The sequence below is a fragment of the Phalangium opilio genome, unplaced genomic scaffold, assembly GCF_054372755.1.
Source record: "Phalangium opilio isolate 3A_F unplaced genomic scaffold, DU_Popi_V2 ptg000013l_1, whole genome shotgun sequence".
In the NCBI taxonomy this organism is placed as follows: domain Eukaryota; kingdom Metazoa; phylum Arthropoda; class Arachnida; order Opiliones; family Phalangiidae; genus Phalangium; species Phalangium opilio.
Window position 1 is genome coordinate 7236750 of NW_028324148.1, and position 16958 is coordinate 7253707.

The 16958-nt window shown below is 34.7% G+C and overlaps 2 long non-coding RNA genes across 2 annotated transcripts; one reads left to right on the plus strand and one right to left on the minus strand.

The window, feature by feature from the left end:
• Positions 1-1110: 1110 nt before the first annotated feature.
• On the minus strand, positions 1111-3474 carry LOC149708761 (uncharacterized). Its single transcript, XR_016381193.1, has 3 exons — positions 2931-3474; positions 2736-2841; positions 1111-1423 (listed from the first exon to the last, which is right to left on the minus strand). It is a non-coding gene; the product is annotated as an uncharacterized LOC149708761 (long non-coding RNA).
• LOC149708762 (uncharacterized) lies at positions 1642-2289 on the plus strand. The gene is made up of 2 exons (XR_016381192.1): positions 1642-1729; positions 1814-2289. It is a non-coding gene; the product is annotated as an uncharacterized LOC149708762 (long non-coding RNA).
• Positions 3475-16958: the final 13484 nt, after the last annotated feature.

The following is a 16958-nucleotide window of genomic DNA, read 5'->3' on the forward strand; positions in this document are numbered from 1 at the left end:
AAGACTAATTAAATACTAATTTTTATAATTAGAGATAATTTATATTTTTTTCAATAATATTCTTTTTTGTATTTAGTAAAGGCCGTTCTTTTAAGATATAAGATTATGTTATCTGATCTTTACCTTTAATATTTGTTTCCATGCATGTTTGAAATTTCAAATATTTACTATTTTATTTGCACGTTAGAATTTAAAACCAAAATATTATAAACTTTAACTCTACATTTATGGTGATCTCTCAATATAGTAAAAAAAAAAAGAAAAATTATTTCGAAGCAGTGAAAATGCCTTCCGTTGAATTGGTCCGCTTTTTTATACAGGGTGTTTCTGAAAAGTCCATCACAAATTAAGGGGCGTGTTTATGGGACCAAACTGAGCGGAAAGTACCAAAGAACATGGGGTGTACAACATTTTGTTACGGAGATATGGCCTTCCAAACATTCGCCCCTAAAACAAGGAAATATCCAAAAATGAGGAGTAACACTTAAGACCGACTAACCAGCTTGTTTAAAATTACTAGACAATTTCAATAGCCTTTAATCGAACAATTGATTTCTACCTTTACTAATCAGAAGCGTATAAATGAGTAAAAGTATGCCTACGGTGGTAATGTAAAATTAATCCCAAGTGACATGATGTTTCAAGATCTTCCCAGCACCAAGTAAAATGGTTCTGATTGAAGGGACTTTTATTAGCACAGCGTAAACAACGTTATTTTCAGGAATTAGTCCAAATGTCCACGGGCGGCATTACAAAAACGAGGCAGTCTTTCGAATGATACTTGGACATGTTGGAAGATCCCTGGCTTGTTCCTGTTATCTCAAACCGTAAAAAGCTACGCAAATCTTCATCATCACGGACAACACTCTTGTACGTTAGGTATGACCTTGAGAAAACCTAAAAGGACATCTCGAATGTATTTGAAAAACCCATCTCCAATTAAGGGGCGTGTTGTTTGTTTCCAACAGAGTAAACTCGCCCAGAGAACAATTACAATGCAGAGCCACGTTTCGGCGTTAATGGCCCACAAAGGTGGTCCCAAAAACAAGAACAAACTTTAATTTGTTTCGTTCAGTAAGTGTTTCATGTGTCATAGATAAAACGCCATGATTAATGCACGAAGAAAATGAATTTATTGACAAGTTTTAACATTTAATTGCAACTAGTTACAAAAATTGTTCAAAGTGTTCACCACCCGCGTTAAGGCACACATTAGCACGTCTTACAAATGATTCCCTTACACGTTGAAAAATGCCTGGAGTTTCGCGAATTGTTTGACAGCCGTGAATTATTCGTCGACGTAGCTCTTCAACATCGGGCACTTCAGTCTGATAAACTAAGTCTTTCAGGTGGCCCCAAAGAAAGAAATCACAAGGGTTCAGATCGGGTGATCGAGCAGGCCACTCCACAGGTCCACCTCGACCTAACCACCGCAAAGGGAAGGTCGCGTTAAGATAATTTCGGACCGCGATGCTGAAATGTGGTGGTGCACCATCGTGCATGAACCACATTCTGTTTACCAAACCTAAGGGTACGTCTTCGAGTAGTTCCGGTAAATCGTCCCGTAAGAACTGCAAGTAAGCCACACCGTTTAACCTGGGCTCTAGGAAATATGGCCCAATTAAATTGTCACCCATAATACCACACCACACGTTTAAACTGAATTGTACTTGGTGACTTCTAACGCAAGTTGCGTGGGGGTTTAGCTGGGACCATTGATGTTTATTATGTAAGTTAATAATACCATCCCGTGAAAAGTTAGCTTCGTCAGTAACCAACAAATCCCGTGGGAAATCGATATCGTTTACTTTAGCCAGAAACCACTGACAAAACGCCGTGCGTCGTGGGTAGTCCGCTGGATTCAAACCTTGAACTTTTTGAACATGGAAAGGATGAAACCGGTGGCTTCTGAGGATTTTCCACACGAGCGTGTGGTTTACGCCTAATCGGCGACCAACTTGGCGGGTACTTGATTCAGGCTCGTCCTCGAAAATGGTGAGAACTTCGTCTTCTACGGCCTCTGGGATGGCTCTCGCTCTAGGTTGAGGTCAAGCCGGTTGGATTCGTCCATCTTGCCTCAAACGTCTGTCCACAGCCTCGAACGTCAGTCGATTTGGTAGTCGCCTCTGCGGAAATCTTTCCTGATACAAGCGTACAGCTGCAGCGGCATTCCCCTCGGCTAGTCCATACATTAGGTGCATATCCGCATATTCGGCATTTGTGAAGAAAGGCATTGTAACAGACTTCGTTGAATTATGAGTTTAATAAAACAAACACATGTACGTGAAACCTCTTTTATTCCTTTCTTAAAAAACATAGTGCTCTGTTTTAGTGCTCTGTTTTTTAAGAATAGGCGAAGTTCTCACTATTTTCGAGGACGATCCAAAAACAAGCAGCCGCCAATTGGTTTGCTGATTAAGAAAAAACCACACGCAACTTGCGTTAGAATTCACAAAGTACAATTCAGCTTAAACGTGTGGTGTAGTATTGTGGGTGACAATTTAATTGGGCCAAATTTCCTAGAGCCCAGGTAAAACGGTGTGGCTTACTTGTAGTTCTTACGGGACGATTTACCAGAACTACTCGAAGACGTACCCTTAGGTTTAATAAACAGAATGTGGTTCATGCACGATGGTGCACCACCACATTTCAGCATCGCGGTCCGAAAACTTGTCAATAACATTTTCTTTGTGCATTAATCATGGCGTTTTATCTATGACACATGAAACACTTACTGAACGAAACAAATTAAAGTTTGTTCTTTTGTTTGGGACCACCTTTGTGGGCCATTAACGCCGAAACGTGGCTCTGCATTGTAATTGTTCTCTGGGCGAGTTTACTCTGTTGGAAACAAACAACACGCCCCTTAATTGGAGATGGGTTTTTCAAATACATTCGAGATGTCCTTTTAGGTTTTCTCAAGGTCATACCTAACGTACAAGAGTGTTGTCCGTGATGATGAAGATTTGCGTAGCTTTTTACGGTTTGAGATAACAGGAACAAGCCAGGGATCTTCCAACATGTCCAAGTATCATTCGAAAGACTGCCTCGTTTTTGTAATGCCGCCCGTGGACATTTGGACTAATTCCTGAAAATAACGTTGTTTACGCTGTGCTAATAAAAGTCCCTTCAATCAGAACCATTTTACTTGGTGCTGGGAAGATCTTGAAACATCATGTCACTTGGGATTAATTTTACATTACCACCGTAGGCATACTTTTACTCATTTATACGCTTCTGATTAGTAAAGGTAGAAATCAATTGTTCGATTAAAGGCTATTGAAATTGTCTAGTAATTTTAAACAAGCTGGTTAGTCGGTCTTAAGTGTTACTCCTCATTTTTGGATATTTCCTTGTTTTAGGGGCGAATGTTTGGAAGGCCATATCTCCGTAACAAAATGTTGTACACCCCATGTTCTTTGGTACTTTCCGCTCAGTTTGGTCCCATAAACACGCCCCTTAATTTGTGATGGACTTTTCAGAAACACCCTGTATAAGAGACGTTGACTGAAATAAAGTGAAATTAATGTCTCGTAACGGTTTCCTTTTGAATGAAATAAACTTAAAACGGAAATGCAAAATTTACTTTAAATTTCAATTGAGTTTGGTATAAGGTGTAATCAATTTGAGTTTGTTAATATATCCTTTGTGATAATAGGCAATCAGGCAGAAGCACCTTAAATCTTTATTTCCTCCTCAAGTTTATAAAAATGAATAAATGGCTGCAGTCTCCGACGAGAAAGAAATTCAAAACAAATCTTCGCTCGTTATTTTTGGATATGGCTTGAATAGATCCGAAGGACGTTTATGCTCTTCAGAACGCCTACAAAATTTTAATTCTTTCTTTCACGAGGGGAGCTGGCTGGTTAAGTTAAAGGTCGAATGACACTAAAAATCCTTATTTCATATTTAAAATTTTAGCTTATATGTAATCGTTATTATAAAATTTTTTATAATATTATATTTATCTTTTCAATGATAAATGTTTTTCTTTTAATATTAGTACCATTTCGTCTCTGCCAAAGATATAGTATAAAAGTTTTGGACCCTGATGAGAAATTGTAACAAAAACCAAATCCGACGCTCTTCTGAAAAGTGACATCTTACGATCTGATTATGGAAATTAATTTACTTTATAAATTTTAACAAATATCTAATTAAGCCTTAAATTAACCGACTTTTTCGAATGCTTCAATGACTCTTCAAGATAGAACCTAACTAATGAAGGAACAAAGATTTGAAAACTTACTTCATAAACCTCGAAACATAAAGATTACGTAATCAAAATTGTGTAGTACAAAAATGGTTTTTAAAATCGACTAAATTATTAGCTTATTACTATCAATTGATTACATAATAGTTCAAACTTTTTTTTACTTCGATCCTACATGTTGAATATGTTTTTCTATAATAAGTAATTCTGGGGCTTGCATAAAGTAGTCTAGAAAAGTGTTTCTCAATCTCGTTACATGAATTAAGATGTAGAAAATATTTATTAATTCAAATGCCATAGTTCACTTTCCCTTTGACTGTTTTTATAAGTGAATAAAATGAAATAACTGGGAACCACTTATATCGCACCGAGCGACCTTGAAGCGTTTTTCTCTACATTGGCAAACGTCCTTGACTTTAACAAAGTCCTATCTTCGGTCAATGCCTGTGGTACACTTATGTACATCTACATGCATGACCATTAAGACCACTTAGAGATTAAACTTTTTTTCAACTTTGAACCGGCGTTTGTGGAAAACCGTTTTTTCTTAATGTATTTTTTTCTTTTATTTTCAAAGTGGGGGAGATGATTCAAAGACTTATTTCAAAATTCTATAAAGTTAAAAAATAATTTTTTTTAAAAATATTTTCGGATTTGGACATGAAAATTTTCGACATAATTGACTCTTCAAACTAAGTTTATGCGAACACTCTACAAACCAAAACAATGTTAAGTAGGAACTTATAAAGTATACTACGGATATTTCATACTGAAAAAGGTTTTATTGTCAAATTATAGTCAGAAAAACCAAGAGTTGTCTCTCTGTCTGTTTATAACACACAAATAACGTTAAGCTTCAAAATAAATATTAGCTAAATTGTGAATGACGTGGCAAGGGTTCGAACCTAGAGGTAATCGCGCAGTGGGCAAGTTTAATAGCTGTCTAGCGTTTAATTATTAGATATTTATAAAACCCACAAGCATGGAGCTGAAGTATAAGGGGAAAATAATAAAAACCAATGATGTATGAAAAGGTTGTCGTAATAGTAAAGTTTGGGTTTTAGACATTCAAAAAACAAAGATCCGTAACATAGACTACCTAAACTATAATAATACTGATTGAAGTTTATATTAGAGTATCGTTGTGTAGATGTTAATAAATCTGATATTTCCCTAGTATATCACGGATAGAGGGCAATTTGTATTTATTGTTAAGTCAGAGGCAACGTGCGATTCTGTTCTCTTTAGTGGCTCGTTTTCTGTAAATTAAATTTGCCTTTGGATGCTTGTGTTTTTTCGAGAAAAATAAATAAAAAAGTTTCAAACGCACTCTACTAAGCTCCTCTACGGACCTGTGGCTCCATCTATGGAGACTATTTTTCATTTGAATTATAGAATCCCAGTAAAATTGGGCCGATATTTATAAATAAATAAATGGATCAGTCCGGTAAATATTCCTTTGAACTGTAATCTATTCTACAGGAGTTTCGTACTCAAAAGCTTGTGATTTTTAAAACTCATTAACAAAGTTAAAACAAAAAATTAAGTATTGTTCACGTTTTTAATTAAAATATTTTCCATTTAGTTCCCACCTTGGTTAACAAAATTTAATTCATAAGATTGAAATCTATTCAAATTAAAGCTTAACCACATTTCTTAGACCTACTTTAATGGTAAAATTTTGTACCGTTCTCGTGGTACCTCTGTCACGTCGAGAAATGTTAAACTAAGCCTTATTTGGCTTATATTAGTGCATATTCCCTCAAAATTTGAGCTTTGTCACCTTAGAACTTTTCCCTATCTGCATTACAAATAGCCCTATCGTATTGGCTTCAATAAGTAAATTTCTCATATATTCTTTAATTTTGTAGGTAGACGTATAGGCGGCTCAATTTGAAATACTCTATTTTTTACGATATTACAGTACTTAAACATTAACTTTTGTATTTAAAAAGGTCCAAGTTCACCCTTACGTTGCCATGAAAACACAACAATATTGTCTAATGCAAATGCTATTAATCCTTATTGAAAAACACCAAAATGTGTAGAAAATTATGAAAAACAACTGTTATGATGAACGATATGGCAGGACTTTATAAGTTTCCATATAAAAAATTGAAATGATAAGAAGAATACTCAATTATTTTCCATCGAGAGCGGGAAAGCTTGAAAGGGTGAAAGAAAAAAGAAACAAGAAAGATTGAAAAATTCAAGGATGAAACGCATCACGCATATTGAGAGAAAAATCTCATTTTCCCTTATTAATAAATGGCTCATCTCCTAGCGCTGTTTTTAAATTTACCAGTTTCTCTTATGTAACGGTTTCGTTGAAATGAAAATTCTTTTCGAATATAACCAGTCTCTAATGCCATAAATGTTTTTAGGAGTGTGTCATTAATTTCATAGCGGCTTTTGTCATCGGTTTGTCTTGTGGCTTTGTACGTTCCTTACCGCTACTGGTTTATAATGATATTAGGTTATTTTAAATTATAATTGAAAATTTAAAATGGGATTTTTTGAAGTGAGAAATAGACTAGTTTAAATCTTGATCAGTATTTATCATATCTGAATGGTGTAATATAATTAATTTAAAGTAATGAAAAGATTAAAAGCACTTACACTTTTTTAACGTTTAACTTCTAGTTTTATTTCAAAGAGAGTTATTCGTAATTTTTCTAATTATTATTTAATTGTAAATTCACTTACTGGTTTTTAACGTAACAGACATCTGTTAAACCTTGTAGAAGAAAAATTAAACTGAACCATTCACCTTCTTGTAAATAGATAGGGCAACATGAATAGCGTTTCAGAGACGCATTGGCTAGATGGTAAATAGTGCAATAGAATCAAATTTCAAAATGAAAACTTCAAATTTACATTATTAACTTTATAAATTTTTATTTACAATATTTATATCACCATTTCTTTATGTTACATGATGGTATCACAATCAGACCATAATAATTTCCATGCATGATGAGTTTTTTAATATTTTTCTGTATCTATATATCTATATAAGTAAAAGTCCTGACTGATCATATGACCAAGCTAAAGCACGTTAGTCTTAGATGGCACACACTATGAAAGATATTTCCAGTCAGCCGCAATCTTGAAAGATGGCGGCCAGAAACGTATAAAACCTTTTTTTATGGAATCACGCCCGCGTGTTTCAATACTTAGTAGTACACTATTTCGCTACATCCCATAGACGTCCCATGGACGGGCCTCATGGATTTTGGGGTTCAATTTGCAGTCATCTTAAAAAATGGCGGCTCAAAATGTAACAGGCAACGCGGTATGTCTTTGCTGCTAGTTTCTCAAGTTAATCTAGCAGCAAAGACACACCGCGTTGCCTGTTACATTTTGAGCCGCCATTTTTTAAGATGACTGCAAATTGAACCCCAAAATCCATGAGGCCCGTCCATGGGACGTCTATGGGATGTAGCGAAATAGTGTACTACTAAGTATTGAAACACGCGGACGTGATTCCATAAAAAAAGGTTTTATACGTTTCTGGCCGCAATCTTTCAAGTTTGCGGCTGACTGGAAATATCTTTCATAGTGTGTGCCATCTAAGACTAACGTGCTTTAGCTTGGTCATATGATCAGTCAGGACTTTTACTTATATAGATATATAGATACAGAAAAATATTAAACAAGTTGGGAAAACCAAAATATTACCTCTCCGAGTCAAGAGGTCTACTACTACAAAGTTAGTTACCTAGATATGGAATTATTTCTCTTTTTTGAAGTAAAAATTTACGAAATATTGAAGCAGTATTCCAAGCATAGCGAATATACAGTAAAGCAGACGACATTTTACATCCAATAAGGATAAATCTTGGACACATGGAAATCAGTTAATGGCAAAAAGAACAGGAAATGAAGTCTACGCTTCAGCTGTTTACCCTATATTCTGATAGCTACATTCACAACTGGTTAGCAGTGTAAACACTATCGTCTCGTCTCACCTCAACAATATTCTTAGTTTGCCAACATGAGTGTTAACGTTAAATAATACCAAAGCTAAATTGTAGCTAGACGCACTGATAGTCAATGCGCACCATAAAGAGAATAAAACTCTGTAGCTTAGCCCTACTAATCTAATTGCCACCATGATCTTTTCTTCTATTATAAAATCTTAACCTGATTATTTAAGAGTGTATTTAACTTTCGGCTCACTCTGAACCGTTGGTGTCTCTTCATTTCAGACACGAAAATCAAAGCCCAAAGTTTACTTCACCTCAGGCCTAAATTATTAACTATTTGTTTCACTAAGCCTATTGCATGTAATGTTAGATATACCCGCCGGAGTCTAGATCTTAGCTTTCTTCATGAAATTACTAAACCAAGGATTATTCTATATACAGATGTAGTATAGCTTAAGTAATATATAAACAGCCATTTCAAATAATAATATTAAACAAAATCTTTGGAATATCAAAATGAAACAGAGCTTTAAAGCTACAAAAGCACTAAATGCATCATAATTACGAAAAATATTTCATCATATTCACTTTATATTAAGGATAAAGGGAATATTATGGTTCTGTAGGATTTCTTTACACATCAAAACAAAACGAACTTCTAACGCAGCGCACTGCGGCACTAGTGTAATAACGGACGGACACACACAGACAATAACATAGACTGCTTTTTAACTCTTTCCGTATTAATTTTGAATTGAGAAACAAGATTATCTTAAATATTAAAATAAATATAATTAATATTTAATATTTTCTTCGTTAGTTATTCGCCTTATTGAACGTTACATCGTTTTAAATAAGAACAATTAAACATTCTTGAGAGACTTGACTAATATTGGCGTTTGAAATGAAGCATACGCCGATTGCTTCGCCTTACTAAAATAGGTAGTATATAAGGGTTTCGAATCGCAGCTATGGATAAGAACAGCGCAATTGCGTGAACTTTTGGTGGAAGCTCCATCTTAGGGAGGCCGGACGTTTCTCGTAACCCTGGCCGATCGCCGCGTATGTCTTAACCTTAAGGATGATGATGGAGTAGAAGCCAGGTGTGCAGACTGGTGTCCATGTGGGATGGACAAAAACAATGACCAGAAGATGGTGGTGTGTAGAAACCAGTGTGTACAGACTGGTGTCCATGTGGGATGGAGAAAGACTAGAAGATGGTGGGGATTAGAAGCCAGTGTTTACAGACTGGTGTTCCATGTGGGATGGACAAAGACCAGAAGATGGTGGTGTGTAGAAGCCAGTGTGTACAGACTGGTGTCCAAGTGGGATGGACAAAGACCAGAAAATGGTGGTGTGTAGAAGCCAGTGTGTACAGACTGGTGTCCATGTGGGATGGACAAAGAGCAGATGAAGGTGGATTATAGAAGTCAGTAAGATGGACAAATGGCCTGAGGATAGTGGTGTTAGATAGGCAATGGATAATAGCCATTGTAAGTGGAATACAATTTTCCAAATTTCCGGGAACTGTAAATGCGGTTCGGAATTTGGGAAAACGTTTGCTCCGATTTGAAAACTGCGAACGCGGTCCCCTGGGGTGTAAGTCAATAACAACAGACTGACACACAGATAGACAGACAGACAGACTCGTCGAAATTAGAACCTCTCCGTGACATACGTCACTCGGAGAGGTAAAAACTCATCATGTATGGAAATTATTATGGTCTGATTGTGATACCATCATGTAACATTTTGGAAAGTAATATTATCTTTGGAAATAGAGAAATGCTAATACAAATATTGTAGATAAAGAAATGGTGATATAAATATTGTAAATAAAAATTTATAAAGTTAATAATGTAAATTTGAAGTTTTCATTTTGAAATTTGATTCTATTGCACTATTTACCATCTAGCCAATGCGTCTCTGAAACGCTATTCATGTTGCCCTATCTATTTACAAGAATGTGAATGGTTCAGTTTAATTTTTCTTCTACAAGGTTTAACAGATGTCTGTTACGTTAAAAACCAGTAAGTGAATTTACAATTAAATAATAATTAGAAAAATTACGAATAACTCTCTTTGAAATAAAACTAGAAGTTAAACGTTAAAAAAGTGTAAGTACTTTTAATCTTTTCATTACTTTAAACACCATTCAGATATGATAAATACTGATCAAGATTTAAACTAGTCTATTTCTAGAGCTCGGCATTTTCGATCAATTATCCACAAATTGGTGGATAACCGATTGTTTATAAACAAAGATGTGGATATAATACGATTTAACAAGCAAGTTCTGTGGATAATTTTCGAGTATGGATAAAGATAAAATAACGTGGATAATGGATAGATAATGCCGAGCTCTAATCTTAATAGTGTATGTATAACATTCGAACAAAAACTATTTTTGGAACACTGAGCTTGAATAAGTGTAAGTCTCGAAGAAAGATAAGAAGAAGTCCAAATCTATCTATCAACTGCGGTAATCAATTCATCATGATCTTTGCAGTTTATTTGAGACAGACGCAACGCAAATATTATTTCACAGGAACCCTTGTTGGACAGTCCCTAGACGGATTGACTGACGGCCAGTGAAAATGAAAATGAGCGGGAAAGAAATTGGCGGAAAATAAGAAAGGGGTTAAATCGAATATATAAAAGCAAAGAGCGACGTGGTCCATCATAATGGGGGAACTAATCCTACGCGGGGTGGCAAAAACTCTGTTGGTTGGAAGATGGATGACGAAAGAGAAACTGGCCATTATTAAAAGACCGCGAGAAAAACCATATTCCTCGTGACGTCAATATATATAGTGTTTAGTTCTACTCGGAAGCCTCGTGTTTCCGGCGGAGAATCTTCAGTCGCCATACACAGGATTGAAGCTAGTGCGTCTGATAGAAAAATTCCCTTTCTTAAGTTGAGGCTCAGGGCCAGCAACTTATGAACAAGGTGGCAAGTCCAAGCATTAATATTTTCTCACACTGATCACGAAATGAATATGTGCAGGGGTTTTGAAAAGAACAAGTTGGGAAACCAAAATAATCCTTTCCGAGTAGAGATGAAATTATGAGGTTTATCATTACAAATTAAATAAATATAACTGATATTAATTATTTTAATCGTCATTAATTTACCTTAATTCTAGTTAAATCGTTTTAAGAAACTTTATTCCTAAATTAATTTTAAACATAGCTATTGTTGACGTTAGAACTCAAGCGTATGCCTCTTTAGAAATATTTGGAAAATTAGGGTATATAAAGAGATTGATTCACCATAAACGAGAAGAAAACCAACAACTGCGTGAACGTTTGGCGGAGACAGACACACATAGAGACGTAGTACCTCTACGCGATGTCATCGTCGCTTGGAGAGGTAAAACAGTAGTATTAGTGTTGCTAGACTGTATCCATTCTAATTCTTGAATCTGAAATTTAATTGGAAAAGAATTTTCGATTACAAATTACGAATGAACAGTTTAATTTTTGGATTTTAGGCATTGCACAAAACATTTGATCTTCCAAAATTTTTTCATTATAGTTGAAAATATTTTGTTTCTCTGTTCTTTTTTCACGTTACAGAATTTGACCAAACCGCATATCAATAACATAGGGGAATGTTTCAGAGCTCCTACCCTGTTAATAACAGTCTATTTTAGACTGGTAACATTTTTCTTTGAGATTAAAGTTTAGCTTTTAAAAAACCACATTATGTAGATTTTTCACAAGTGTGGACACAAAGACTTCTAGTGTTAACTCTTACCGGTTTCCATTCGACCCTTAAAACACAACTGGGTAGTTTAGATAGTTTGAAATATTCCCAAAAAATTAAGATTATATAAATAAATTCTGAAAAATGTCTTTTCAAAATCTGTAATACTACACGATACACAAAATAAGGTAGTTTCTTCCAGCTGAATTGAGGATGAAACTAAATGAAGTTCTGTCTGTAGGCGCATAAGCGTCTATCTTATTAAAAACGAAGGTAGAAAGGCTGCATGGGAAAAAGTGTGCTGGATGGTATTCGGGTAGCCGGGAGCTTGACCCGTGAATCATCGGCTGGTAGCTTCGGGGCTCTCTTTCATTAGAATGTAGGGAATGATGGCTTTTGTAAAACAGGTAATCAACGAGGATGGCTACAAATATATAAGATAGGCGACACTCTCACTCCTCTTATCACGATCGCTTTTCCTACCCCTTCCACTTATTTCATATTATAATTGAACTTAATAATGGCTCGAGATACGCCTCAAATGAGGAATAGCAGGAATGTTTAATTTTTCTACGGTGTACTGTACTTACTAGAGTTGGTTCACTCCGCAATTTCCCTATTCCGTCCACAGAGAAGGGGTTTTAGTAACTCAGAAAAAGAACGTATTTGCATAACGAAATATGTCTGTTCTTAGGGTAAATAAAATGGATTTTTGTCGATACTGTTAATGGATAGGAAAAAAATAAATTGAAATTAATATCCCTCAAGATTAGTTAGACCAAAGGCCGAAGAATAGATTATTTATAAGAAGTTTTAAATCATCCGAATGGGTTGAAAGTAGTAATTGCAAACTGCTCTTGAACGAAAAATTTTGCAAATGGTGTTTTACCTAAAATGAAATCTTCTTTAAATTCCATGTGGAATTTTAAGCTATAGTTGCTTTAGCAAACGCGGAAGAAACTGTAAAATGATCTCATGTCTATAAAAGGTGCATGATCAAGGGAGATAACATCATTTCTCTATTTCTTAAAAGTCAACCTTTATTTAAATATTGTAAATTTGTAAGGCTAATGTTAGTTAATATGGCAATTTACCAATTTGATAGGGTCATGACAAGTAGCTAGTTTAAAGATTTATTGATTTACTGAGACAAAATTTCGCATCAAAGGTGATGACGCGTACCTTCGTTTGAAATTATTCAAAGTAATTAATTAGCCCGATATGTTTGAAGTACAAGCGACTACAAGCCTAGTTCCTGTTGGAGTAACACAAAAGTTCTTATAAATTCTAGTCAGAAAAAATACGGTGATATCACGACTGAAACGATTCAAGCATCGCTAGAAAGTAATTGACGCTCTACAAGATGTTGATTCCACATAAAAAGGCAACAAAAGGCCGGAAGATGGGTATTCCCTCCTTTTTAAATTAACTACAGCACAAATTGGTTTCTTATAGAAATTTTTAATTTGATATATTATAGTTCATTTATGTACTGCTCTAGGTATAACGCGCTTAAACTATAGACCTTGGGGTGTGAGTATTAGAATACTTCGAGATGTAAGTGGCCTCATTACGAAAGTTTAAATTTTCACTGCATTAATTTTTATCTTATCTTGGGGTATTAGTGGAAACCTGTTTTAGATTTAATTACAATTTCTTTCTCGGATTCACACTTTCTTAATGTCTTGATGCTTTCCGGGAATATGAAATTTGCATTTAAACTTGTGAGAAATAGAACTTCCGAGCACTTCATATTTGGCCTTGTAACAAAAGTTTGCTTCAATAATAATGTTATTTTGCTAAGTGTTATTTTTAGCGAGTGACTGTTTTAAGTTGTAATTAAGATCACATTAACACTAACAGGAGGGTCCCCGGTTTCAATTCCGGAGAGTGGTACCGGGTGAAAAGCCCAGAAAAAAACCCTTCAGCGTAGTGTTTGCAAGTTCTCTCCGCAAACCTCTTGCTAATGGAGATTTTCTACGCAATATTATCTGGTGTCTCCTTACCTTCAAAACCTGCTGAGGTTATCGGTAATAGTATAGTGTACTTTTGGGAAGCTGTAGCATAGATGCTAGCTAGCACCCCTTTATAGTGGGCCAACTTGTAACAGGAAACCACGGCTCGTGTGGCTATAAAGATGATTATTACTTATTTGAAGTAAAATGTTGCTGTACTGACCACGAAAGCATACTCAGTATTATTTTAGACCTATGAAAGCAAACACGATGTTGTGTCTTATGATAAGAATTACGGATTAGTACAGCGACTTTGCACTCAAATTATGTCTTTGTCTGAACTGTTTCACTCTGTATGTTATCATGTACAGCACAAATCACTCGTAACGTAAACACACTTCAACCTTTCAAGATATGTTGTATTCAAAACTTCGAAATAACATATTTGTCATACTATGAAAGATGTTCTAACTTTGTTTTACTGAAATAGCCCAAAATAGTAATTACGAAATTATTCAAACGATGGCAGCATATCCTTGAGCCTAAATCCCCCTCATGTGGATACTGAGAATGATCATGTGTCTTAAAAATTTGACATTGACCTTTTAAGACCGTGTCTAAAGTGTACTTAAAATGGTAGAGCCAATATGGAGAACTGCTGATTTGGTAACAACATTTTCCGTTCACTTTCCTCGTATCTCCATTTGTTCATTTTCTGCTTCAACTTCAACGAACACTACTTCAACTGTTGGTTGTCTCGTAAAGAAAGTCAGATAAAAGGCCAAAGAATCAAGTCGGGATTCCCGCAGAGTTGTAAACAGTCACTATATCGGGCGTCTGACTTCATTTCTTTGATTTGTAAAGATATCTCACCAGGTGGAGCTACGTTATGGTATCGGCTTCACGCATTTACAGACTGTCCGTCGAGAGTCTGACTAGCGCAAAATCTTCCGTTTCAAATACATCTCTTCGTATTTGAAAGAAGCGTTTGAAAAAATATATCTAACGTCATGTGGGTCAGATTATCTTTAAAGCGTTTGCGAAAGTTAAAACTAGGTAGTTTTCCTAGGCAAGGAAGAAAGAATTAATGGGAATTGGTTGTCAATTCATCTGCCACGTTAATTTTACTTTCTACCTCGGTGTGCTATTGAAAAATAGCCGATTTCCGACTATTTTTCCCGTTACGAAGCTTAAAGGATGATTCCTTGAAAGTTACGTGACGTAATGTTAGGGGTCGTGCGTAAAGGTGAATTTTTTTAGCTAGTAGAAAATGACTTAATGCAGTTGTAATAACATTGAGTGTGGGATAAAGACGGGGGATTAAATTCGGTAATACCTCTCTGAGAGCTTTCAGTTTTGTCTTTAACTATTTTTTTTTAATATTATTATATTACCTACCTTTTAAGGAAAAAGCAATCAAGTTCGTATAAATAAATTCGGTGTTTCTGAATGGTCTGTTTTATCTAGGGTTATTTGGGCGATTTCGAGTCAAAATTATATTATGGAATAATACCGTCTGGTTCACCGTTTTCATGTTATGATTTCATTGCTTTACGGAAGACTTCTTAAATTTAAAATTAAGAAACTGAAGAAAAAAACTGCTGATTAATTTTATCGGATTATCCTTCAAACTAGAGCTCGGCATTTTCGATCAATTATCCACTTTATTTTATCTTTATCCATACTCAAAAATTATCCACAGAACTTACATGTTAAATCGTATTAAAATCCACAACTTTGTTTATAAATAATCGGTTATCCACCAATTTGTGGATAATGGATAGAAAATGCCGAGCTCTACTTAAAGCACTCCAATCAAAGGAGGCATTTTAAAATCATGTTTTAATTTCGCAAAGAAAAGAATATTTCTCTTCTAAATTAAGAACATTTTAATGATATTCTATAATAATTAAATTTTGTAAAAGTTAAGGTGTTGTTAAATTTTCTTGTTATATCAATGCTAGTTGAAAATATACATAATAATAATTGTATGAGAAGAGGATATACAGGCGTAAATACATTTAACCATACGCCTGTAAATCACATTCTGCCTGCCGCACACCCTTGTACTGGGAGAAGCATCAAAATGGAATCAGACTGGTGGTTTTATTTTATAATATTGACCTATGGATTTTTATTAATTATAGATTTATAGGTTTTTGAAGCTACATCCTTTTATTAAAGGATGAAAATGTTTTTTCAAAAATATAATTCAATACTAATTAGTTTAATTAACTTCGTAGATAGTGTTATTTAAATTATTAATCTCTTACTATGACTCCTGATATTTCTAAGAAGAAAAGCATAATTAAAGTTTCCAGGCCAATGCCACAAATTTTTTAAGGGTGAGCAATAGTCGATTTCAACTTCGGTTCAAAAACGATTCCAATTGTAAATCCTTATTATAAAACAAATGCAAATAATTGAAAACGGGATATTTTACTGAAGTCAGAAATTTTCTCATACTTTGAAAAGTGTCAAAAAATTTAAATTGGATTAATCGCCCTAAAATTTTTTTAATCGTTTCGAAAACCTAGTAAATGATTTTATGAACTATTAGATTAAAATTTATTAAGTATTTGATAAAATCTTTTCTTATTCAAATAACTAAAACATCTGTGTTTAGTTCGAAACATGTGAATATTATCAAGTTCTCGAGTATTATTATTTTGGAATACGTCAAGTAAAGGATCTACAAATTAGCAGTATTCTTTGTATGAACATCTTATGTTTTAATTCATATAGGTGGTCAATTATAGGGAGAACCACTACCAACGATGTGACCCATTTTTGGTAGTAAAAGGCGTCAATTAATCGGTCATACACGCAAATTCTATGGCAGTTAATTAAGGCGTTCACCTTAAAAACCTTCCCATCATTTACATTATATTGTGTAAGATATAGCCGATGTGAGATTCTTCAGGTTTTTGGTAAAATTTATAGATATATCAAAAATACATTTTAACGGAGGCTAACTATATCATTGCTCCACTCGATTCCGTCTTCAAAGTAAAAGAAAAACTATTAACGGTTGTTATGCCAGATCTCATGATTATCCATAAAGAAAAACCATCTAAGATTTTATTAAATTTGTGTATACTAAAGAATGAATTGATCATGAAGCAGTAAACTATCTGAAGATGCAGTGAACA